This window comes from Alosa pseudoharengus, unplaced genomic scaffold (genome assembly GCF_046254945.1).
Source record: "Alosa pseudoharengus isolate Yale_2024_CS ecotype anadromous, Long Island Sound unplaced genomic scaffold, YU_APseudo_1.1 YU_APseudo_1.1_scf_17, whole genome shotgun sequence".
NCBI classification, from domain to species: domain Eukaryota; kingdom Metazoa; phylum Chordata; class Actinopteri; order Clupeiformes; family Clupeidae; genus Alosa; species Alosa pseudoharengus.
Window position 1 is genome coordinate 297,509 of NW_027468640.1, and position 27,595 is coordinate 325,103.

General features: G+C 41.0%; 1 long non-coding RNA gene across 1 annotated transcript; it reads left to right on the forward strand.

Moving 5' to 3' along the window:
• The first annotated feature begins 5,937 nt into the window (after positions 1 to 5,937).
• On the forward strand, positions 5,938 to 7,225 carry LOC143127890 (uncharacterized). The gene is made up of 3 exons (XR_012987712.1): positions 5,938 to 5,960; positions 6,609 to 6,757; positions 6,918 to 7,225. It is a non-coding gene; the product is annotated as an uncharacterized LOC143127890 (long non-coding RNA).
• The last annotated feature ends 20,370 nt before the right edge of the window (positions 7,226 to 27,595 follow it).

Sequence of the window (27,595 nt, forward strand, 5' to 3'; positions counted from 1 at the left end):
AGACTTAGCTGCCTCTCTGGCATAAAAAAAATTGTATGGCTGTCACTGTGAAAGTTTGAGTTTAGCTAGCACCAGCAAAATATAGGCATAATTCAGTGATGGGTCATGGCCTAATTAACAATAAAGTTTATGATAAACCCATGCCAGGTTTATTTGCAGTTATCTTAACACATAACATTAACATTACCCCTTTCTGGCATGTACAGTAAAGCTAACATTATCAAATCCCACTTACAGATAGTTATTGCAAACTAGGCTACTATTATGTATGTCTCTCTCAATGAGTTTTTATGTTGACTAATAACCAAAGCGGGAACCACCGTTGTGTTTTCTGCTTATGGATGTTAGGAAAATGTATTTGTATACAAGTAGGCCAATGTCTCGTCATCTTTGTGATTACAAAAAAGCCTGCTAATTTGCTACCTTCACTGATGTAACCTTAGTCTGAGACTCGTAATGTTAACGTTAGCACAGGATAGGTTGAAGGTTAGTGAACAGGTTCATTATCATCAACTGATCAAGTTTAGATAAATGATATAACATGATGTGCATGTAAAACAAAACGTAAATCCATGTCAGGTTTAACAGTCCCTGTTCTTGGTGACATGCTTATCAAATGAGTCACGATTTCATGCGCTATGCTTCTGGCCTACGTTAGTTCATATCCTCATCATTTTTTAGCTGTAGCCTAAGGCTTACTGTTCAGCTAAATCCCAAATAAGTGCAAAATATGCCAGTCTATTTCAATGAAATCAGTACTCATATAGTATCTTGTTTCCCAGCTTCTAATACAGAAATATGTGAACCATATTTATAACTTTTTGTTAGTGAAAGACTTTGAGACTGTAAGTGAGTAGGCCTATGGCCGTCTATGGGAAACATGAATATATAATTCTTAATGGATCATATATCATTTGAAAGAGCTATTTCTAATCTTTAAACTGAAAGAAACTTACAATTGACACTTTTCATTAGATTTTTAGTTATTCTTGGTTATTTGAAATGTTTCTCAAATTGCCATTTTTTCTTAGAATTCCCAGGAATCTGGGGCATTGTTGTAGAATTCCACTGGGGTATAGAGGGTTAAGACTACACATCCTGTTCAACTGCTTCCTCTGCCAAAAACTGTTTCAAAATAAAAGTCCTCACTACAATATTTCACTGTTAAACAATTTAACCCTTTAAACTACTGAACTTTTTAACTGTTCAGCCATTGTAACTGTTACTTGTCATCAACTATGACTCCTACCCACTGTAGCTAGTTAGCATGGTTAGCATAGTTAGTATGTTAGCATTGCTAACATTGTTAGCATTTTTAGCAAAACTGCTAAAAATGATTAGCTAAGTTAGCTAAGTAACATGGTTAGTATAGTTAACATGCTAGTTAGCATTTTTAATAAAACTGCTAAAAATGATTAGCTAAGTTAGCTAAGTAACATGGTTAGCATAGTGAGCATGCTAGCATGTTAACATGCTAGTTAGCATAGTTAGCATACCTGCTAAAAATGATTAGCTAAGTTAGGTAAGTCACATGGTTAGCATAGTTAGCATGCTAATATGTTAGCATGCTAATTAACATAGTTAGCATAACTACTAAAAATTATTAGCGAAGTTAGCTAAGTCATATGGTTAGCATAATTAGCATGCTAGTTAGCATAACTAATAAAAATGATTAGCTAGGTTAGCTAAGTCATATGGTTAACATAGTTAACATTTTAACATTGTTAGCATGCTAGTTAGCATAGTAACTTGGTTAGCATTGTTATCTTTGTTAACATAGTTAGCATAACTGCTAGCAAACATTGGAGCCATTCCAACTGTTAGTTATCATCAACTATCTGCCTAAATAATTTAACCATTTCAATTATCAACCTATTTAACTGTTCAGTCATTCCAACTATATTAAACCTTATCTACCAAGCAAATAATTTAACCATATGAACTCATCATATTTTTGCATTTTCATGCACTATATTTCCTTCAGGAAATGCTTTTCTAGTTATTCTTCTTCTTCTAACGCAGTTAATGCAGCTTCAACCATTTAACGTAGAAACTTCATTCAAACTGCGTTGCGTAGGTCTTACTTATGACATGTGGGCTTTGTATTTTTCATCTTTGTAAATTTAATACTTTTTAAACTATTAATTAAAAACTACTCAAAGTTTCCCCATAGACTTAACATGGGCTGATGACATCGTTTAACGTAGAAACTTCATTCAAACTGCGTTGCGTAGGTCTTACTTATGACATGTGGGCTTTGTATTTTTCATCTTTGTAACTTTTATACTTTTTAAACTATTAATTAAAAACTACTCAAAATTTCCCCATAGACTTAACATGGGCTGATGACATCGTTTAACGTAGAAACTTCATTCAAACTGCGTTGCGTAGGTCTTACTTATGACATGTGGGCTTTGTATTTTTCATCTTTGTAACTTTTATACTTTTTAAACTATTAATTAAAAACTACTCAAAATGTCCCCATAGACTTAACATGGGCTGATGACATCACAATGGACTAATTAACTTGATTTGCACCTGTATCATCTTCCAGCTGCTCATCTAGGCCCCATCAAAGAATCAGTTCAACTGATTGCACCTGTATCAACTGCTTTCTACTGAACTAGACCAACTCTCTCTGTGTCTCTACATTCTACAAGGATATAAGACACATTTCATCCAACTTTCTATCCATTCATCCTCTTCAAACCATTCACTCATCCACCCATTAAACTATCCATCAACATCCATTAAACAATCTGCCTATCAACATCCATTCAACTTTCTGTCTATCAACATCCATTACACTATCTACATTTAACTTTTAAACTATATACTCTGTCTCAGGCTTTAAGCATAAAATATGGCTCTATTAAGACTGTCGTTAAGCAATTAGAATCCTAGGCCAGGTGGCCAGGCCACCTGCACCCTATCAGTTTCTCAGGCTAACCTTTTACACTATCCACCTATTTGACTGTTCAGTCAGTCCAACTATATTAAACCTCATCTACCTAGTTCAGTCATTCCAACTATATTAAACCTCATCTACCTTGCAAATAATTTAACCTTTTACACTATCCACCTATTTAACCGTTCAGTCATTCCAACTATATTAAACCTCATCTACCTAGTTCAGTCATTCCAACTATATTAAACCTCATCTACCTTGCAAATAATTTAACCTTTTACACTATCCACCTATTTAACCGTTCAGTCATTCCAACTATATTAAACCTCATCTACCTAGTTCAGTCATTTCAACTATATTAAACCTCATCATGTTGGTTGCCAATTAGCACATCATCTGTTTTAACAATATATTTCACACCATATGTTTTGCATTTTCATGCACTGGTAATTCCCTGGAATTGTGTTTTCTAGTTGAACATGATCCCTTCTATGAACTTGATAGTTTTTTTATTTACATTTATTTTATCTAATGACAGACAACAATGAATTGCATCCACATATCCTTAATACATTATGTGCAACTATTATTCACTAGCCTAAAACCGTGAGACTGAAGGCTACAGTAATTACTCACGTATTTCTTAAAGTGACAAGCACTCAATTACACCTAGGCCTACACACCACATTAAAATTTGCCTAGGTGTAATAGTTTAAAAATAAATATTAAGTATTCAAATGACTAAATATGTTTAGCAATTAAGCAGATTAATAGTAATTATGCAGATTAAAAAATACTATACATTAACTGTATATGAAATAGAAACATATGAAATAAGCCATAATTTTCTGTGTGTGTGGAAAGAGTCAAGCAGAATCTAGGATGCCCACTGGTGTGAATGATACCACTATATTCAATATTATTGATGATGTCAAGGTGGTCTGGGCCCCCAAATCAAATACATTTTTTAAGAATTATCGAAGAAGTACCGAAATCGCTATTCTTGATGTGGTATCGAAACAATAATTTTGGTATCGTGACAACTACACTAGTCTAATTTCTTGGAATATGCGCAAACAATACTGGGTTTTCGCACCGGCAGCAATGAATCAACATAATCAGTCAAAAGGAGAGGACAGCACATCATAGGGAAGTGTTGTTTTAATTGTCATTATGGATTTGATCTGGTGTTTTACAACCGCATAATGGGTGTGATGTAGGTCTTCATTTTCATGTAAGTGGTCTTAAAAAGGTCTAGTCTTATTTGGGCTGGTCAAACCTGGGGAAACCCTGTAATGGAAAGAAGATACCAAAGGCTTTTTTGCCATATTGAGGAGTCAGCTTTACTTTCTTGTCCATAACTTGTCTAGGTTATGACACATTTTATTGTTCTTTGTCCTTTGGACAGTGCCTGGTGAGCTCGAACAACAAGGCTTTGAATCAATTTACACCAGATTTGCCCTTCAATGAGACTGTGTGACATGTTCCAGCAATACTCATCACTTAAACCTCACTGATCACAGGAGAAATGTTCCTGTTGAAACCCACTATCAGAACTAAACAAGGCAACGCTGCATTTAGTTGTTATGCGTTCTGACTATGGAGCCAGCTCCCAGATGACAAAAAAAAATTGCCCAAATTACTTTTTTGACATCAGGACTCTGAACTAAACTATTTTCAGATGCCCATTTTTTTTTACGCTGAATAGGCTTAGTCCAACCAAAACAAGGTTTTGCCTAGCGGTAAGCTGGATAGGGGTTAATCCTAGCCTGACAATACAGTTTACTCACTAGATGAGGTGAGGGAATTCAACAAACTTGTTTAAGCTTGACAAATATATCAATAAAATCTGGTTTTCAATTGGGCAACATATAGCAAATGTGAGTGGTAGCTATCACATCCCCCATTCTGTGTTTAAGTGATTAATAAGGTGTGTCTGATCTTTGTGCTGTATCAAAATTCCCACAGTTATGAAAGCAGACGGTCAAACAAATGTCTTACTTTGTATTTTTGAGTGGCTCACAAACTAACAATGTTCTATTTTCTGCTCTTCTCTCCCTCCTCCCTTTGGTTGGTTCCACCACCAGGATAAAAGACGCAGATTGACCAGCCCACGCTTTCATCCACCATTGTACACAGTATGGCACGCTTTGGCACAAGTTCAGTTTGTTTATGTTATTGTTTATTAGTTCATTTCTCCATGTTGTATGATTTATAGATAGACTTAAACTGTCATTGTGCAGTTGGTCCGTACAATGCAATTTGCTTGTGCAGCTTTTAAAAATAATACTCACATACACACTCACACAAAAAAATAAATAAATAAGAATACAGATTATAAAAAGAACATATCAAGGCATTAACATGGTTCCATTGCTTGAAGTCCATTTTAAAGTGCATCTGTGCAAGCTCCCATTGCTTAAAGTCCATTTTTAAAGGGGACATATTATGCCAATTTTTTTTTTTGCATCCTTTTGTACCTCCATTTGGGTCTCTACAGCTCCTAATAACACTCCAAGCGCGGAAAAAAGCCATCCATCCGTTTTCTGTGAGTCAGTTGAACGATTTTGGTGTCAGGAATCATAGGCTTCTATGAGCCATTTTCTGGCTCCCTTATCCTGACGTCAAAATAAGGGAATTTGCATAGAACCACCCTGGCACCACCCCTCACCTCTCAACCCCCACATAGCCCCACCCACTCGAGTAGTTGAAGATCCGCCATTAGTTTGCTGGTTTAACAAGCACTGACACTGAGCGCAATGGCTACAAGCAAGAGCAAGTCACACATGAAGTGTTGTGTTGTTGGCTGCACAGAACAACACAAATCCTTGCACTTTCTCCCAGCCAAAGAGAACAGAAGAACCGAGTGGTTCCATTTCATTTTCGATGGCCATGTTCCAGCAACAGTCGGCAAAAATCTTGTGTGTGGAACTACTTCAAGGCAGACTGCTTTGAAAACCTAGGACAGTACACTGAGGGATTAGCCATCAAACTTCGCTTGACAGAGGGATCTGTACCTACTGTCTGTGGCAAGTCACAAGATGAGAGACATGTAAGTACTTTCAAATAATGACTTTTGTGTTCCTATCGCAGTTACGCATGAACTAACGTTAGGTTGTTCGTGTTTTGTCATTTAGCACAAGCTAACGCAAACATTACGGCTAACGTTAGCCCTGCATCTGCTTGGAGTGAGCATTTTCTCCATTCCAAATTGCAAATGCAGCACACAGCCGATCGAGTCATATTTGACAATCCCAGTCAATAATATCTGAAAGTAATGATTGTTAAAATGTTGTCTAGACGCTAGACCTCCATTAAATATTGTCATGTTATCCACAATTGAGGCGACCAACAGCTAAAAGCCCTTAGTATAAGCTAATGTTAGCTTGTAGCCTCACTTTATAACGTTATCCAGTGTTTGCACATTTCCCCTATAGCTCTATTTCATTTAAGCTGCAAGGGTTTGTCAAAATTTGTAGTCGTTTTGTCCTTACTGATGAGGAGTTAGATATGGTCATGTTATCTACAATGAAGGTGGCCAGTAAGCTCTTAGTGTAGGCTAATGTTTGCTGTTGTAAATAAAGCGAGATATAGTACTGACAGTGCAAGAAATTGTAGCCTCAGTTTTTAGCTCAAAGTAAACATGCATATTATGTGCATGCCATTATTTTCATGTTTGGTTTTCTCTTTACTGCGCAAGACTCTACCTGGCTGCTCTGCATTACAATGAGGATGCTGCACGAGACCAGGCCACCTTATCCTCTGGGGACCCTCTCTACAGGATGCATTTCCCAAAGTACAGGAAGGGAGAGTGCAGGGTGAAACCCATCAAAACCGAGACAACATTCCGTAAGTTACATAAATTTTTATTTATCAACAATAAAAGATCTGTTCATTTTGCATGGTATTGCACTATGGTGTCTTTACAATGAACAAAACAATAAATAAATGTACAATGAAATGCTTTACAAACTATGTACATAGTTACGAAGTGTGAAATATTGCACAGGGTATGTGGAAGACTTGATGGGCTTCATCATGGGTGAGGTCTTTGTGGACCAAGAAGCATACAGGGAGGAACTCCTGAAAATAAGCATTCCTCTGGACCTGTCCTCAGAGTTTGAGCACCCAGAGAAGGAGGAGGTGATCGCCAACTATGTGTCTCGCTTCAATCCAGGGGAGGCAGTTTGAAGCCCACGTATTGTCCTTGGCTGTCAGGAAACTCCGACGAACACGCAGGACCACACATGACGGGATGACGACCCTTATTCTGCATCCAAGGAATCCCCAACACCAAATGACAAAGCTCCTGTAGGCAAGCTATCAGTAACGACTAAAGAAAAAAAAAAACATTGCAGTAGTTAGCAGGTTACGTAATCTGTCAGTTCTGTCAAAAGTGCACAAAGTACAATTGTCATATTGCATATGCCATGTTTTATTTCTGTTTTGTGTAATAAATATATTGTAATGTCTTAAATGTGTCACGAGTGTATGTTTGATACCTGCTGAATTTGCAGACAATAGCCATACATAAAAAGAAAGAAAACAACAATTGGGGCATGTGTTGGTGTGTAAGGCCATTAGTGACCTATGAACATTAGTGAACATTGCTGATAAAAACGGTAGCCTGTCACTTCTCATAAACACTGGGAAAAACGAATAAGTAGCTTAATAAATAACACATACTGCTCTATTCCCCCTAGCCGTAAGGCCCCATGGTCAGCTCTGTAATATGTTCAGTGCGTTCTGAAGAGAATAAACATTCAGGCACACCGGGTATAAACCCGTCTGCTGCAGACGTTGTGTGATCTATAATGGTATGGTAAGGTGAGTGCTATGCTAGCACAGTCCCTAGCATTATTCGTAAATGAGTGAGTAATATGGCAGCATACTCGCTAGCTCATTTGTAAATAAGTTAGTAACACGGTGACATATCTACAGGCCTTTCTGTATCTTAGAAAAGTTACCTCTGTAATCTCCTTGCAGCATATACTCTGCCTCAGTTGGCACTGCCCAACAATTTCCACAAGCACACCTATATAATAATTAAAATAATAATAATAAAAGCTAATCAAGTGCTGTGAATCTAGTGAAGTTTCAAATACAAGCAAATGTTAAATATTGTAAAAGGACTGGCTTTGTCACAAAAAATTACATTACGTTTACTTCATAACAGGCTGAACAGGGTAAAGGCTAATAGCCAAGACTAAGTTGGCACGTAGGAGAGATAGCAAATACATTGATTTAAAAAGTTAACAAACCATTTAGAAACTGCTTGCAGCATTCGTGAAGGTGTTTCTGCAGGTGGCTCCTCTTCATCTTGATCTGGGTCCGACTCTGGGTCGAAAATGTTGGGCTAGAGTGTGCCTCTGTATTCCATCATTTTCACCCAAGCAGTGGAGGTTTTCACGTGAAGAAAACGAACAGCGTAAACATCTGACAGGTGGGCGTGGCCAGCAGTAGCTTATTTGCATAAAAGCGACAGAGTCCTTAAACAGCTCATTCTGAAAGGGACTGAAGCTGGCAAGAATAGAGGCTGCAGAGATCTCTTTATATGAGATTGATTTTGTGCAAAAAACTTTATGAACATGATTTTGTATAGCCCATAGACCTATTCTAACTTGTTTAAAAAGAGGTATAATATGTCTCCTTTAAAGTACAACTGTTTTGCTTTGTTTTATAAAATAAAAGTTTGAAATGCTATGGAGTAACCTATTTTTTGACCCTCAAACTGATATCTCAATTGTAACTCCTACTTCCCAACAGTTTTGCATTGCAATGTCTCCTCATTTTCTCTATTATTTCTCCTAAGGAGAAACAAGTTGTAAGTGAGACTACACTCAAACATATAAGAGATCTCCCGTATTTCTCCTGCTTCTCAAACTAATATCTCTTATGTGACTCCTACTTGTCTTATTGCTATGTGTCTCATGTTTTGCTTGTTTTATTTCTCCTAAGGCAAAATTAGGAGAAATAATTGTGACAAAAGTAATCCTTAAATGATCCTTAAAAGAGAATCACCATTTTGTCTCTTTAGCAACAGAAGGGATACAAATGAGAAGCAAAAGTTTCCTCTGGGTACAGTCTATGGTGCACTGTCACTTGCCACACACATCAACGCCGTGTTTTTAACAGGCAAACACTGGATGAACAATGGATTTTATGGAGCAGCGTCGACCAAATATAACTGAATCGTGATTTACACTGCGGCAAAGTGTGATGCTGGTGTGCAGAGTTGTATTGAAAATAATGGAATCTAATGTAAATGAATGTCGAAAGCAGACTGCTGGTGGAGGTAGCAGTGCTGTACCCCTGTTGGCCACTAGGGGGGGGTAGCAGCACTGGAATGGCACTGTGCATGTGCAGGAGCAGTGCCTCAACGCCTCAAACACACTCACCTCAGAAACACACACACTGCAGACACACACTTTCACTCACACACACACTTTCACTCACTCACACACACACTTTCACTCACACACACACACACTTTCACTCACTCACACTCACACACACACACACACACACTTACACTCACACACTTTCACTCACTCACACTCACACACTTTCACTCACTCACACACACACTTTCACTCACACACACACACTTACACTCACACACACACCGCAGCCCTACCCTACCGCTTTCACTCACTCACACACACACACACACACACACTCGCCTCAGAAACACACACACACACTGCAGCCCTACCCTACCACTCACACACACTGTCTCTCTCTCACTCACTCACACACACACCTCAGTCCTGCTCACCTGACGAGCTATCAAGATGGAGGGTCTGGGCACTACCCATTGGCACTGCTCAATCCGAGAGGAGAGATAAACAGTTGTCTTTCAAATTTCCTCTGCACGCAATAGGATAGCGATACAACTTGTGAGTCCCATGCATTTTCCCACCAGTGGAGCTAGTTGACTAGTTGATCAAACGTTTGTCAATTTAAAAAAAGGTTAACTTGAGTCACGATTCAAAGATCGTCGTTCGTCAGCAGGGAGTTCACGCAGAACCGTGTTTGGCCTGATCAAAGTTTCATTTTCCAGCTCGCAAGCCAACAGAGAGTTGCTAGACTACCCTGGCTGCAACTTCATATTGCTGCCACTAGGGTGCGTCTAGATTTCTAGGCTACAGTCCTGCTGCTTTAACACACACACACAAACACAAACTCAATTTCAATTGGGTATGGTTTGGGTTTTATCTAGAGGGGTGGGTATCGTTTGGGTTTTATCTGATACACTGCCTCATCTAGAGGGGTGGGTATGGTTTGGGTTTTATCTAGAGGGGTGGGTATGGTTTGGGTTTTATCTAGAGGGGTGGGTATCGTTTGGGTTTTATCCCCATCTAGAGGGGTGGGTATCATTTGGGTTTTATCTAGAGGGGTGCTGCCCGACTAAGGCAAAAGACCTTAACTCACCAGAGTGTGAAACTGAGAAAAATGACTTTAAAGTTATCTTAATGTCCAATTGAGTAATAGGTATAATATTGTAATTTTCACATTTTGTAGTGTATACCTGTATTAATCTATCTACAAAAAAAATTGAACTCAAATTTTACCTTTGACCCTTTTTTGGAAGTTACTGTATTCTGCCTTAGTATTGCCCACAAAATGACAATCGGTCATACTAAGACAAATACCTTAACTTCTATTTTATAGCACAATGTAATGATAACTTTTACTTAAAATGTAAGCAATATTAACCCTATTGGACTCACTATGATAAAATGGCTTCACATTTATCAACATCATATGAAAATGATAGTTTTTTCATTTTTTTCTGTATTTCATACTCATAGTAGCCTACCACACTGACAGTCACTTCTGACAGATGTCAGAATTAAGAATGAGAGTGTTTCGATGTTTTAATATATATAAAGCATGTTTTTCTGTTTGGATATGAGGCACTAATTTAGACTCATTGGCTTGTTTATTTTGATAACTAGCCTAGAACAGCAAAAATATTTCAGAATCATCCCATTGTAGCATCTTAATGTCTGCTGAAAAGTTTCAGTGAAAACAAGATATTTCTTGGGATTTTACTTGCAGTATTTGCATTATTATCATGAAATCAGGAATACATTTTGATTATGTGTGTAGGTCTTTTCAAAAATTATGATTAAACACTATAGGCCTATACATTTTCCTGGATAGAATGGAAACTTAACCAAATGCAGATGATAAAACAAAGTTCTCCCACACAAATTAGGTAGATTAGGATGTGATCGGTTGCCTTTATTTGGTCATTTTATATTACTGCAATTTAAAGCTGCCTGCTTTGCGACTAGCTTTAATTTCCCCACTAACCCGCAGCTACACTAAACTTTAGGATTGCATTGATAGAATTGACAGCCTGTAACAACATGGGAGTTTTGACTAGCCGGCAGCAAGTTTTCTCGTCGGTTGTTTGGTATGGATTTTAACCAGGTTTCAACAAAAGGTAGGGTCTAAATTACTACTTCCCTGCTGCTGGTGTGTGTGTGGAAGGTGTGTCGTTGCGGCTCCAACAAACTCGTCGTTTTCAGTCAATGACTATCATTTGCAGGCGAGAGCTAGCATATGAGAAACATTTTTTTCCCAGTTGACATGTAGCCTTGTATTACGGGCTGTGATGTGAATTAAGATATCCTAGGCTACAAGCCATGCTCTAATGCACTGCTTGTTACTGAATATGTTGTTGACTTTAGGCTTTTAAGTTATCAAGATTAGCCAACTTTAATGCACCAGCATATGTCATTCCTTGATCTTGGCATTTAGGCTAGGCTACGTTTCAAAGTCACCAATCTAACAAAAAGCAAGCACTGCAAAACATGTAGGCTACTGTATACACTTAATTGAAGTCTGAGGTGATTTAATTGAATAATGCATAGCCTAGACTAGGGATGTAACGGTATGAAAATTTAACCTCACGGTTATAGTGACCAAAATTATCACGGTTTTCGGTATTATCACGGTATTTTTAAAAGTGTGTTCAATATGTTCAGAAACCACTGATAGGCCTACACAAGCTGAAATAGTTTCAAAAAGTGTCCCGTTCAGTTTTTCATGTTTAATTGGCTATGTGCTTATTGCTTAACTTACCCTACCATGCCTTGGAGGTTGCTATTACTGTTATTTGGATCCAATGACTGAGACCAGGCTTGGAATTTCACCATTCTGGGGGCAAGGCCACTTGGCCTTCAGTTGGGCATATTTGGTGGAGGGCACAAAGGCCACATAGGCTATAAAAATTATCAAAGTTGTATAGCCTATTCACTGCAGTAGACCTGCATCACTGTATGAAACATTACAAAAACATGAAACATGACATATTACATAGAACTGCAAATCATCTGATCATCTAATATTTACAGATATCTAGGCTATATTTAACATTTATTTTATATTTGGCCTATCATGAAATCATGTATTGAACAATTTAAGCACAGTTCAGCTTTAAGAAACTCAAATAGCCTAGATGCATGCTTAGCATTTTGCGATCTACTTTCACAAACTCTTAGTCAGCTGTCCTCTGATTTACCGATATCTAGGCGATATTTGTAACATTTATTTTGTATTTGCCCCGTTATGAAATCATGTGGAACAATTAAAACACATTGTAAAACTGAAAGCCCAAATTTGGAGACATCCATGCATGTCGAAATGTACTGCAAATTCAAAAGTGGATTACTCTGGAACGGCTAACTGTACAGGGGACTGCTTTACACCTTTATGTTCGGTAAGGTCTGCTGTTTATTCTGATATATGGTTTGTCATGTGTCGAGTGCCGAGTAACAAATTCTGAATCTGCCTTGATAATTATTCTACTTTGTCTTTTATTACTTTTTTTTACTACTTTTGCCTTTGTTTTGCTTACTAATTATTCTTTATTTTTAAATGATTTTACCTTGTTTTATGTTTCCTTTTTATTATGATCTTTACCTTTTAACTATTCTTTGACTATATTGCCCTTCTATGCTTTTATTTGTTATTATTGTTTGGTTTTGTTTATGTAAAGCACATTGAATGACCACTGTGTATGAAATGCGCTATATAAATAAACTTGACTTGACTTGACTCATGTTATCCTTGGGGTCAATTTGACCCCAAACAACGTTTAACATCATAAAATATATGGTTCACTTTTTTTTTTTTTGCTTCATGTTTTATGACTTTTCCTCAATTGAAGGGTACAACAGAGTTAGCATGACATTTGTACAATAATTTGTTTTCAATGTCCTGTACAAATATTTTGTACATTGATGTTCCTTGGGGTCAGTTTGACCCCAGCTGTATGAAACATGGGCTACATGAATATTTGACACATTATGGATATTATTATTTGAATAGTATGGGAACATATTGTTATTATCATTATTACATACACAAGTACATATTACATATAAGTCATTTTGGGAGGACTGTATAAGTCAAAAGGGGAAGCAACAGCAAGCCTTTGGGCTGCTGACACTGGATGGGCAATATTGCCAGCCAGGGTTCCAAGGTTCATAAAGGGGTGTAGGGGGGTGGGATTGTTTTGTAGGGCTTTTGATGGTGGTTATTACACTCTTGTTAAGTACCTGTCACAAAAAAACTGGGTAGCAATATGAATTATAATCATTTTCTGAGGGTTTATTTAGCTGGGGTCAAATTGACCCCAAGGATCATGAGTGTCGGTAAGATTTGAGGATAACACAAGGGTTAAACGAAAGGTTCGTGAAGTATTGCACCGAGAGGAATGGGTAGGGAGATGGACGAAAACCTTCAGTAGAATTTATGATTGGATAACTAATACGCTTATAAGACCTTTCTTACCTATTTGTAGTAAATTTTGCAGCCCCCCAATCTAAAGCGAGGACCATGTAGCCTATAGTTCCACAAGCCCAACCTTCTATCTCTCTATACTATATCTCTCTATCTAGCTTGGTTTAGCTGTGAGAAATGCACCTTTAAAATTGTTGCAGTGAGCAGGGATCAAACCCCGGTCTCCTGCATCAGAGAGTGCATCGCTACTTATTGAGCTACACTACTTTTCTTGTTCGGCTGATGAATTTGTTCATTTTGATTCTATATTCCGAAAATATTCCGATGTTCTATATCACACTAGCTATGCTTTTTACAAATATGTTTCTAAAGGAAAAAGTGGTGTTTAATGAATGCAGAAACAGACCACGAATGTTCGCCTCTGTTCAAGGGAAACATGTTTCAAATCGATCACGAACGTTCGCCTATGTTTGCAACTTTAAACCAGAGCTTTGAATGCACCCACTTATCGTCTTTAAGCCTTGGTTGCTAGGTAACCAAACTATATACAAAGCTGGCATATCTTGTATGACTGCTGACAAACTGACAAACTGTTTCATGCGTTCACTGAACAAAGATTATGGAAATTAAACACCACTTTTCCATCAGAAACATTTGTAAAAAGCATAGCTAGTATGATATAGAACATCAGAATATTTTCCATCACCCAATTAGGAACAGTAGTGTAGCTCAACAAGTAGCGATGCACTCTTTGACACGGGAGACCGGGGTTCGTTTCCTGCTCACTGCAACAATTTTGAAGGTGTATTTCTCACAGCTAAACCAAGCTAGATAGAGAGATACAGTATAGAGAGATAGAAGGTTGGGCTTGTGGAACTTTAGGCTACATGGTCCTCGCTTTAGATTGGGGGGCTGCAAAATTTACTACAAATAGGTAAGAAAGGTCTTATAAGCGTATTAGTTATCCACCTCTTTGTCTTATACACCATTAACAAGCTGCTCGTTAACACTTACAACTGTTAACAAATATGCTTGTAAGTAACTTAAAAGGCTGCTTATTATCACCTACAAGCTGCATGTTAACAGTTAGTTAATGTTATTAAAGGATAACAACAGTTAACTAACTGTTAGTAATGAATTGTTAACTGCTTATTATGCACTGTTAATACCTAATAAGCACATGTTATTCTAAAGCGTTACCAATGTTTTTTGTCTACATGATGTTTATTGTCCTAATAATGACAAAAACTCATTTTCGCCAAAATCGAAGTTACGACCTTTTGCCTTAGTGCGGCAGGGTGGGTATGGTTTGGGTTTTATCTAGAGGGGTGGGTATCGTTTGGGTTTTATCTGATACACTGCCTCATCTAGAGGGGAGGGTATGGTTTGGGTTTTATCTAGAGGGGTGGGTATCGTTTGGGTTTTATCCCCATCTAGAGGGGTGGGTATCATTTGGGTTTTATCTAGAGGGGTGGGTATGGTTTGGGTTTTATCTAGAGGGGTGGGTATGGTTTGGGTTTTATCCGATACACTGGCCCAGGTGGCCTGACTGATTGCATTGCATTCTCCACATGTCTAGCTACGTGTTCATGTACAACATCAGCATGTGTGTGTGTGTTTGTGTGTGTCTCCACTGAGCAGTATAATAGTGTGTGTGTGTGTGTGTCATGTTCATGTACCACATCATCAGCATTTTTGTTTTGTAAATTGCTTTACGTTGGGCCCTTCAGTCCTTCGTCCGTCTTCAACATTCCCGGTAGAATTCTCATCTTTTTGGCCTCTATGTGTCCAGTGACATAGTCTCTGTCTGTCTGTGTGTGTGTGTCGGTCTTGGATTTTGCGAACACACTCACACACACCCTCTCTCTCTCACACACACACACTCACTCTGTTTGTGCCTGGTCTTGGATTTTATGAACACACTCACACACACACCCTCTCTCTCACACTCTTGGTCTTGGATTTTGTGAAATAAATGTCTATATAAATGCGACTTATAGTCCGGTGCGACTTCTAAATGTTTTTTTTCTCTTCATGATGCATTTTTTCACTGATGCGATTTATACTTCGGAGCGACTTATAGTCAAAAATACCGTAGGAAAATACGGTAGTTATATAGATGTATGCTCACAAACATGCCTCATATGACATCCCGCTGGTATACGCCGTTCTGTATCACGCAGTTCAACAGTGATATCAACACACAACACACACACACTTCCTGCTTTGTAAAATAAACACATGCACACACACGCACACACAACACACACACACACACATCCTGCTTTGTAAAATAAACACATGGACACACACACAACACACACACACAAACATCCTGCTTTGTAAAATAAACACATGCACACACACACACACTTCCTGCTTTGTAAAATAAACATATGCACACACACAACACACACACACATATCCTGCTTTGTAAAATAAACACATGCACACACGCACACAACACACACACTCAACCTATTTTGTAAGGGACTGTATGATATTTACCGGGGGGGGGGGGGGACGACGGCCGGTTGTCAGGGGGAGGGGGGGGGGGCACTAAGATAATTTTTTAAGCTTTAGGGGAAGGCCCAGGAGAAAATTTTTGGCCTGGGGGGAGGGCCGAGGAAATTTTTTTTTTTCTGATCCATGATATTTTTTTTCCCTGATCAATGATCCGTTTTCAATATTTTAAAAGGTTTGTAGGCCAAAACATGATTCATGTCTCTTTGACAGAGTGGGCGAGTCCAAAAAGTTGCAATCCTACCTGAATCTCCCACAACCCCCCTTAAAGGTCAGAGGTTACGCTTGTTTCACTTCACTGGCGAATCGTAGCCCTTGATGAAGTCATGAGCTGCAATAGAGTTTGGGAACGTAGTAAACAAATTGGCAGCATCTTTGTGGATATTCGGTGATGAAAAATTTTATATCTTAATATGAGAGCTCATTTGTACTTAGCCTAGGTAGAACTTTTGCAAGATGAAGATCACACAAGTCACCAGGCATACCGGTGTTGTGTGCCTTCTGCTTTTTCCCACCTACTGGTTTCCTTGCGCGTGCTCGCATTGCTCACCACAGCTGCAGGAGTTGTCAAACATTCGCAAACAAGTTGTTTTAGATGGATTTGAAGTCGCATTTCATATCTATCCCATGATCATTACACTACAACCACTCGTACAAAATACATGTAAAATAAAGGCTATAATTTTGCACACTTTATAGCATTAAAATGGATTCAAACCTGCAATAAATACGCACACCTATGAACCAGACCGACCTATTCAGCGCATTATCTCTTTGAGCCACTCCAATTAGTTGACCGTCATCAAATCACCTATTAATTAACCATGCAAGCAACATTTTGTCTTGCATTAGGTGACACAAATGGTATTGCCTTTATCTTATAACTCCTTGTCTGAGCGACTACCAGGCCTATGGTTTTGAAGAGTCAAATGTTTTCTGACAAAGACATTCGAAAATTAAGAATGTTTATTGACTTGAAAAATACGCTAATTTTTGCAAACTCCCTTCACTCAACCCTTGAAGACATTGCGGTCTGGTGCGCTAAAATGTAGATCGTTTCTTCTGTCGTACCATTTAATTTCTAAGAATTTAGGTCTAATAGACCTACAATAACGTCATCACCAAATACATCTTTTATTTGTATTTGACAAACCACAAAGAGTAGCATACTGTGCACAGTGCACTGACGGCCGTAACAGCCTAAAGGCTCTGGTATAGTCGTGCGTCACATTTGCGCGTGTCCAAGACGTGCGTCATTTTTGCCGTGGACGTGAAGCATACTCCCATTTCTGCTGTCCTGAATGCGCATTAAATCGTTACGGTTAGCGCCTGCGCACTACGGATTAACTGTGATACTCTGCCCCACCAACTGGGGGCGGTACGTCGAGCCTGAAAGTAGGACACAACCACCAAAGAAGCCTGAAACGCCTGAAGAAAAGAAGAACGTGGGATGTGCGAGCACTGAACGAAGGAAGAGCTGATGAAGGAAAAAGCACCACGAGTACGTTCGCCTGTCTGCTGGGAAGTTTGATAAGCTGGCCCATCGCATCGCTCCATTTATCATCCCACAGAACACACACAGCACACCTGTTGGTATAGCTGAGAGACTAGCTTAGCCTACTTGCTTATTAGGCTACTTAGCCTATAGCTAGGTGTGCCTATAGCTAAGTGACTCGGTGCTGCGAGGGCAGCAATACTGGTGCGATACAAAGTAAAGGCATTTTTCTAAACACAGCATGGTAAGAAAGAGTTGTGCGTACAGATGTCCTCAATTAAATTTGTATTGAGTCTTCACACCTGCCTCATACCAAAAAGTATGAACCAAAAAAACTGTAAATATGACGTGTCAATAAAAGTTTTGAAGTAACTATTTGTGTTCATAATGTATAATGTCTCACTGTGATAATGGGTGTATTTAGAGCGAGAGGTAGCCTAGGTTATTCCTTCAATTATTATTATGATAATGAATTATCCGGTGTTGACAGGCGAGTTTCGAGATTTGAGTTCCGCATTGTTCAGGAGTAGGCTAGGTGATAATGATTGCACCTGGGAGAGGTAGGCTACATTCCCTTTATTATTATAATCACTATGATAACGCATTATAAGGAACAGGCGAGAATGCATCTCGATCAGCAAGTGTTACTGGGTTTCGCCTGAGCGTTGTAGATAGATACCTTTATATGGCTCTGGGTTTCGCGATTTGATTTCAGCATTGTTCAGTAATAGAACTATAAAGTCGTAGTCGAACTATAAATAAACTATTCGGTTTTTAGTGCTGTGTAGCGCATTTCTACAGTCTATGATTAGTTTTATTGTATTGTTTGCCATCTCATTCAGTGCTATATGATCCATGGCTCATGACCAAATCAAGCCAATATAATAGCCAGTAGCCACAATGAGCCCATGTAGCCACCCTGTTTCGACAATCAAAGGTGACGCACAGAACGGCCAGCAGACAGGTAATTTCGTCCCCAACTCATCTAAAATGTGGTGTCTTGAAATACTTTGGGTTCTACACCATAGATGGTAAAGTAACCGTTAAATATAATGTTAAAGAATGTATCTGTGGATTGTGGCTTTACATCGGTCGAAGTTGACTCCATGTCGTGATGTCTCACGTAACTCAAAGCCAGGCAAGCTGAGGACAGGCACTCTGCTCCATCATCGTTATGGTAACCAAACAAGTCTTCTTCTGTCTAGGTTTGTTTCTAGGTGTAAGTGTTGTTCTTCTTTGTGGTCCACCTACTGGAGGGGAGTGTTTACAGCAGTTCCGTTTTACACATGCGCAGTCTACGCGTCACTTCGACCCAGAGACGCGACGCATGCCTTAAAAATGACACAATTCTCGTCACACGCTCACCAGTGCCGCGGGACGCAGACGCGGGACCGTACCATAGGCTTAAGGTAACCAGTTGTTTTAGATGAAGGGCAACCACTTGTTTCAGATAGCCTGGACAACATGTTACCTGGGTGTTGCCTACGTTATTAATGGATGGTAGCCTACGGATGGTAGCCTACAATAGTTAATTGTATCGCGTAACAGCCAGGTATTAGTTGGCTCAAAGAGTAGGGAATCAGGATGGAGAGAGTCACGCGTGTGTTGCTTTTGCGGGATCGAATCCAGTTTAATGCTAGTTTTCAAAACATATATTTTTTACATGTCTTTTGTCCGAGTGGCTGTAATGTAACCGAGCGCTCATGGCGTATGAAAAGCGACTTCAAACCGCCTAAAACAACTTGTTTGTGAATGTCTAACAACTGCTGCAGCGCATGCACGTGCAAGGAAACCAGTAGGTGGAGAAACCGGAAGGCACACAACACCGGTATGTGAGTTCAAGCAATCTTTATTATTTTTATGTAGCAAAAACTGGTAGAAAAAGGCCCACTCTGATATTATTCTTAACCACACATAAAACGGCATGTTTTCCCCTTGTTGTTCTGTATGATTCCGAAGCATCTATATAGCCTACGAGAGGCGTCGTATTGTAGAGATCAGTGCTGCGTGTGTAGGCTAACCGTGTGTGTGTGTGTGCTGATGACATTTGCTGGCCGTTTTAACCTTGTAAACGTCATTTTTCGACCAGTTTTATTTGATTCACGTAGGGGGGAGGGCCTAGGAGAATTTTTTGGAGCCGGGGGGAGGCCCCTGGAAAAAAAATTTGACCAGGGGGGAGGGCCAGGCAGAACATTTTTAACCCGATCGTCTGGCGACCGGCCCTCCCGCTAAATATCGTACAGTCCCTAAAACAAACACACTCACCATCCCCATCTCATTGCCTGACAGTAACTGAGGGGAATTTGTGGCTCTCAGGTCAGAAAAGCAACTTTATTCCTTTTGACACTCAAAGCTTCAAATGAAAACCAGAATAAGCAATTTAGTGCTCACACACACACACAGACACACACACCCTCTCTCTCACACACACACATACACACACCCTCTATCTCTTTCTCTCTCTCACACACACACCCTATCGCTCTCTCACACACACACGCTCGCTCTCTCTCTCACACACACACCCTGTCACTCTGCAACGCCACCAGTCCTGAAGATAGCCACACACACACACACTCATACACACACACACTCATACACAAACAGTCTCAGACACACACACACACACCATGAAGCCAAACCTCTGTGCCTTTCAAACACAGGGTTCATACTCCTATTCGAAGATCAAATTCAAGCACTTTTCAAGGTCAATTTTCAAGCTTTTCCAGCACTTTACAGCGGTGGCAAATGACATATTATACGAATATACTAACTCAAAATGATTTTACTTTTTTATCATTTAGAGATGGTTTTATCAGACAAAATTGTGTTTCTTAATAGCAGGAAAAGAAATTAAAGGAAAACTTAAAAATGTGTCACCTGTCTGGAAGTAGACTTCGCTTGCTATCTAACTGGCAGAGTCAATATACCAAAAAAAAAAACATTAAATAAATAAATAAAATAAGAAAATAATCACTAAACAAATAACTATTCTTTGCTGAATATGTGAACTCAAACTAATGTTAAGGCTGCTCTTTCATGACAGTCAAGACTGATTATGTCTCTTTCTTGCCTACAACGGCATGCAGACAGGCCTACATCTGTTATCATGAGCTACCAACCAGTAGGCTAGCAATGCGGAGATGTGACGTTGGGTGACGTGAAGATGACTGAGTTGTCATATAATTGGATAAATTGAACTTCTTGCCAAACGGCACGATATGCACATATGCATGGTGTTTTAATGTACTTTCCACTTGTAGGGCCTATAAGCATTAAACTAATAGATAAATTGACAAATATAATTTATACATTATGTATACTATTTAACTTGTAACTGTAACGGAATACAGTTACTCATAATTTGTGAATTCACACTTAGAACAGCCTATTAGGCATATAGTACATTTATAAAAGAGTAGCCTAAAGTAGCCTATATGCCTATGAAAGACTTAACCTTAGAGGGCTGTAATGTAAAGGCTATCATCATGATCATTTTGCCGTATGACGTAGAAACATTTGTTCAGTTGATAACATGTTTTGTTTATAACTTAAACCAACACACTTTTCCACAATATTCTTCTTTTTTAGATTGATCTCTGCTCCATCTTCAATTAAGAATGCTCTGCTTGTCCTCATCAGAGTAGTGAATTGCATTTATAAATGTCAGGGTCATAGGCTGCAGAGCTTGTGTCACATCTTGACTCTCACTCCCTTTGCCTATTCCCTCTCTTCTCCAAACTCTTTCTTCTCATTTCCACCTTTCTGCCTGATTTCCCTTCTCCTGTCTCCTAGCTGTGTAAATAACTGACCAATAATCAATATCATGCTTAGATAATATCCGTATAAATATCTACTATTGTCTACTATCCAGGCTACTATCTATATGCTACTAGGCCTGTTGGTCCAGACTCTGATAGCTAATTTGCAGTGCAGGTTAGCTAGCTGCAACTCCACTGAATTTCAGCATAACATTTTGAGTAGGCCTTGAAGTCAGCCTTTGTTCAGGTCTGACGATTATTTATTTTGGACAATGGATTTGTGGGTAGAAGTTTATTTGAGCTGCGTGAGACACTGTGTTGCGTTCATTAGTTAGGACGTAGCTAACTAGGCTACTTTCGTTTTGACATGTCAGAGGTATCTACAACTACGTGTTGGGTGACGGTGCATTGATGAAAGGATAATTGTCGTCGGCTATTTTTAGTTAATAAATACAACGACATTTGAAGGAAGAAAGAAAGGTGACCTCGGCCATAGACATGACAGGTGCGGTTTTGCATTCACATACCATAAAGTTTCGTCTCCCTCTTCAACCTAACTTTCTCCTTGTCTTCCAATGATTGGAGCTAAGTAGCCTATTCAATACAGTATATGTTAGCTTTAATGGTGAACTAGCAATGCATCATGACCCTACATGATTTCTGTTCAGCAGTACGAAATAGCTGTTTTCTAACTAACGCTCATTAAAACGGCAACCTCACTTCATGTTGATGGTTGATGGCCATCTCCGACTGTGTGCAGGGGGGCGTTGTCACGCATGAAAACAGGCAGATCCATAGACTGGGCAGATCAGTCACACACGCAGAGGCGCAAGCGAGGACCATGGCGGAGGTTTCTTTCTGCATCTAATAGGCTAAGCTAACTATTCCGTCAGATAGCTATTTGTGTCAAAAGAAATACACTTACAATTGTAAGCATTTTCAAGCACTTTATCCGAAATGCAAGCACTTTCCAAACCTTGAAAACGCAACATTAAAATTCAAGCATTTTCAAGGATTTCAAGCACCCGTACGAACCCTGCAAACACTCGTACACACACACACACACTCATACACAAACACTCTCACAAACACTCTCACACACACAGCCTAATACACAAACATACACACCATGAAACCAAACCACTGTGCCTTTCAAAGAGCCATGACACTATCAGCAGTGACACCTTCAAGATATCTGGGAGTTATCCTGAGGCTGTGTGTGTGTTTGAGAGAGAGAACATGTGTGTGTGAGAGTGAATGTGTGTGTGTGTGTGAGAGAGAGAATGTGTGTGTGTGTGTGTAAGAGAGAGAGAGAGAGAGAGAGAGAAGCAGATCATTTGAGTGTGTTTATGAGAGAGAGAGACCGTTTGTGTGTGAGTGTTTGTATGAGAGACAGTTTGTGTGTGTGCATGAGGCTGTGTGTGTGTGTGTGTGTGTGTATGAGGCTGTGTGTGTGCATGAGGCTGTGTGTGTGTATGAGGCTGTGTGTGTGTGCATGAGGCTGTGTATGTGTATGTGTATGAGGCTGTGTGTGTATATGAGGCTGTGTGTGTGTGTATGAGGCTGTGTGTGTGTGTGTGTGCGGCTGTTTGTGTGTGTGTGTGTTGTCAGGCTGTTACTCCACTGCAAAGCCCCCAGAGGCAGCTGACTATAAAAAGAACAATCAGAGAGGCCTGATGGAGCTAATTTAATCATCTGGCCTTTACTACCCTTCCCCTCCCTCTACCCCATCTCTCCCTCCCTCTCCCCCATCTCTCCCTCCATCCCTCTCTCCCTCTCGTTCCATCTCTCTCTCCTTCCCTCTCCCTCCATCCCTCTCCTTCCATCTCTCCCTCCCTCTCTCCCTCTCCTTCCATCTCTCCCTCTCCTTCGCTCCCTCCCTTTCTCCTCCCTCCATCTCCCTATCCCTCCCTCTCCTTCCCATTCTCTCTCTGCCATCTCCATCCTCTCTCCCTCCATCCCTCTCCTTCCATCTCTCCCTCCCTCTCTCCCTCCATCCCTCTCTCCCTCTCCTTCCATCTCTCTCTCCATCCCTCTCCCTCCATCCCTCTCCCTCCATCCCTCTCCTTCCATCTCTCCCTTTCTCCTCCCTCCATCTCCCCATCCCTCCCTCTCCTTCCCATTCTCTCTCTGCCATCTCCCTCCTCTCTCTCTCTCTCTCTCCATCCTCTCTCTCTCCCTCTCTCATTCTGGGTTGCTGTTGCGCTACCTTTTGTTTCTTGGTCATGTTTCCTCTGTGTGCCTGGATCTCTCTCTCTCCCTCTCTCCACACTCCTCTCCCTCTCTCTCTCCACACTCCTCTCCCTCTCTCTCCACACTCCTCTCTCTCCCTCTCTCTCCACACTCCTCTCTCTCCCTCTCTCTCCACACTCCTCTCTCCCCCTCTCTCTCCACACTCCTCTCTCCCCCTCTCTCTCCACACTCCTCTCTCCCCCTCTCTCCCTCTCTCTCCACACTCCTCTCTCTCCCTCTCTCTCGGTCACGTTTCCTGTGTGTGTCTGATAAGCTCTACAGTAAGCAGCAGATTTGTCCAGCACTCCTCCTCCTCCCTAAGCAGCACACACACACACACACACACACACATTTACACACACACACACATGTACACACATTTACATACACACACACTCTCACACACACACTTACACTCACACACACACATTTACACTCACACACACACATTTACACACACACACACACACACACACACATTTACATTCACACACACACACACATTTACTCACACGCACACTCTCTCTCACACACACACACACAGAGCTAAGCAGCACATTGGGATTCAGAGAGGGAGTTCTTCAGAGCAGCGCGCCGCTGTCTCATGTATAAACATGCCAGAGGCACAGACCAGAGGGAGAGAGAGAAAGAGAGAGGGATGAGAGAGAAGAGAAGAGAGGGATGAGAAGAGAGAGATGAGAAGAGAGAGATGAGAGGAGAAGAGAGGGATGAGAGGAGAAGAGGAGGGATGAGAGGTGAACACTGCTTGCTGTCTCCATTTCCTATGTATGGCCGGCCGGCTCTGCTCTTGTGAGTGATGCGCTCATGTTAAGTGTGATAAATAGATTATTCTTCAGATGTTAGCAGCAAATGAGTTTCTGTCCGTATTTCCCAGAGTATTTCACACAGGCACACACACACACACACGGGGGGGGGGGGCTAATTTGTTGGCACCGCCAGTTGGAGGGGAGGAGGCCTGAGCATTTGCACTGAAATAAATTAATTCATCACTCTATTAATTCATCCTGCTTTAAGCGCCTCTCCAATCACCCCCCCCCAGGCGCGCCTGCAGGTGTACGTCCGTACGCACTGTGCGTACCATCAGGCTCAACAGCGAGAGAAAATTTCCCTTGTGTGTGTGTGTATTCACACCAAATTGGCCTACCATACCTTCCCAAATATGCACAGTATCCCATTAGCTGCATGCCATCAGGTTATTTACCATTTTCTATTACGTAAAGTTAGTGAACACGTTATCGAAATTAACGTGCACACATTTTGTTTGAGCAGGAGAGAGAATACGCACGCAGGCACGCAATAAGCTACTTGTTTTCTTTTACTCGGCTATCTATATACAGTATGGTTATCAGCACACAATGTTGAGCTAATTCACTAACTCAATACTCATCATGGATATCACAAGTTTTAAACAACGAAAACAGAAAGGATGGAGGCAGCAAAGCTAGGAGTTTTTCCAGATGGACAAGAACAAGGTAGGCAATCGGTGTGCTTGTCAGAACGTTAGACTGCACTAAAGCCAGACGTCACGTTACGCTAGAACAAAACTAAAGGTAACTTTAGCCTGTATAGGGCTGTATCAAGTTGTCCAAATGAATAGGTCATTGTAGACGTTGTCGTTGTATTATTGCATGTGGATGTTATGCTATGTAGGCTACTTTTTTGCTGACTGACCAATGCACTGACCAATGCACGGACCAATGCACTGACCAATGCACTGACCAATGCACTGACCAATGCACGGACCAATGCACGGACCAATGCACTGACCAATGCACTGACCAATGCACTGACCAATGCACTGACCAATGCACGGACCAATGCACTGACCAATGCACGGACCAATGCACTGACCAATGCACTGACCAATGCACTGACCAATGCACTGACCAATGCACGGACCAATGCACTGACCAATGCACTGACCAATGCACTGACCTAAAACGGACCAATATTGTTTACGTTTTTTTGTTTTTTTTGCGGGGGGGGGGGGGGGTTGGGGTGATGGGTGTGCGTACCATAGCATTAATTCCCCCCCCCCCCCCCCGACACACATGCACACACACACACACACATGCACACACACACACACACATGCACACACACACACATGCACACACACACACACACAAGAGGAGAGAGAGAGAGAGAGAGAGGGCAGAGAGAACATGCACACACACACACACAAGAGGAGAGAGAGAGAGAGAGAGAGGGCAGAGAGAACATGCACACACACACACACATGTACACACACACACATGTACACACACACACACACATGTACACACACACACACACATGCACACACACACACACACATGTACACACACACACACACATGTACACACACACACACACATGCACACACACACACACACATGCACACACACACACACACAAGAGGAGAGAGAGAGAGGGCAGAGAGAACATGCACACACACACACACAAGAGGAGAGAGAGAGAGAGAGAGAGGGCAGAGAGAACATGCACACACACACACACATGTACACACACACACATGTACACACACACACACACATGTACACACACACACACACATGCACACACACACACACACATGTACACACACACACACACATGTACACACACACACATGCACACACACACACACACATGCACACACACACACACACAAGAGGAGAGAGAGAGAGGGCAGAGAGAACATGCACACACACACACACAAGAGGAGAGAGAGAGAGAGAGAGAGGGCAGAGAGAACATGCACACACACACACACATGTACACACACACACATGTACACACACACACACACATGTACACACACACACACACACACACACAAGAGGAGAGAGAGAGAGAGAGGGCAGAGAGAACATGCACACACACACACACAAGAGGAGAGAGAGAGAGAGAGAGAGGGCAGAGAGAACATGCACACACACACACACATGTACACACACACACATGTACACACACACACACACATGTACACACACACACACACATGCACACACACACACACACATGTACACACACACACACACATGCACACACACACACACACATGCACACACACACACACACAAGAGGAGAGAGAGAGAGGGCAGAGAGAACATGCACACACACACACACAAGAGGAGAGAGAGAGAGAGAGAGAGGGCAGAGAGAACATGCACACACACACACACATGTACACACACACACACATGTACACACACACACACACATGTACACACACACACACACATGCACACACACACACACACATGTACACACACACACACACAAGAGGAGAGAGAGAGAGAGAGAGAGGGCAGAGAGAACATGCACACACACACACACAAGAGAGAGAGAGAGAGGGCAGAGAGAACATGCACACACACACACACATGTACACACACACACACATGTACACACACACACACACATGTACACACACACACACACACATGTACACACACACACACACATGTACACACACACACACACATGTACACACACACACACACATGCACACACACACACACACAAGAGGAGAGAGAGAGAGAGAGAGAGGGCAGAGAGAACATGCACACACACACACACAAGAGGAGAGAGAGAGAGAGAGAGAGGGCAGAGAGAACATGCACACACACACACACATGTACACACACACACACATGTACACACACACACACACATGTACACACACACACACACATGTACACACACACACACACACATGTACACACACACACACACATGTACACACACACACACACATGCACACACACACACACACATGCACACACACACACACACAAGAGGAGAGAGAGAGAGAGGGCAGAGAGAACATGCACACACACACACACATGTACACACACACACACATGTACACACACACACACACATGTACACACACACACACACATGTACACA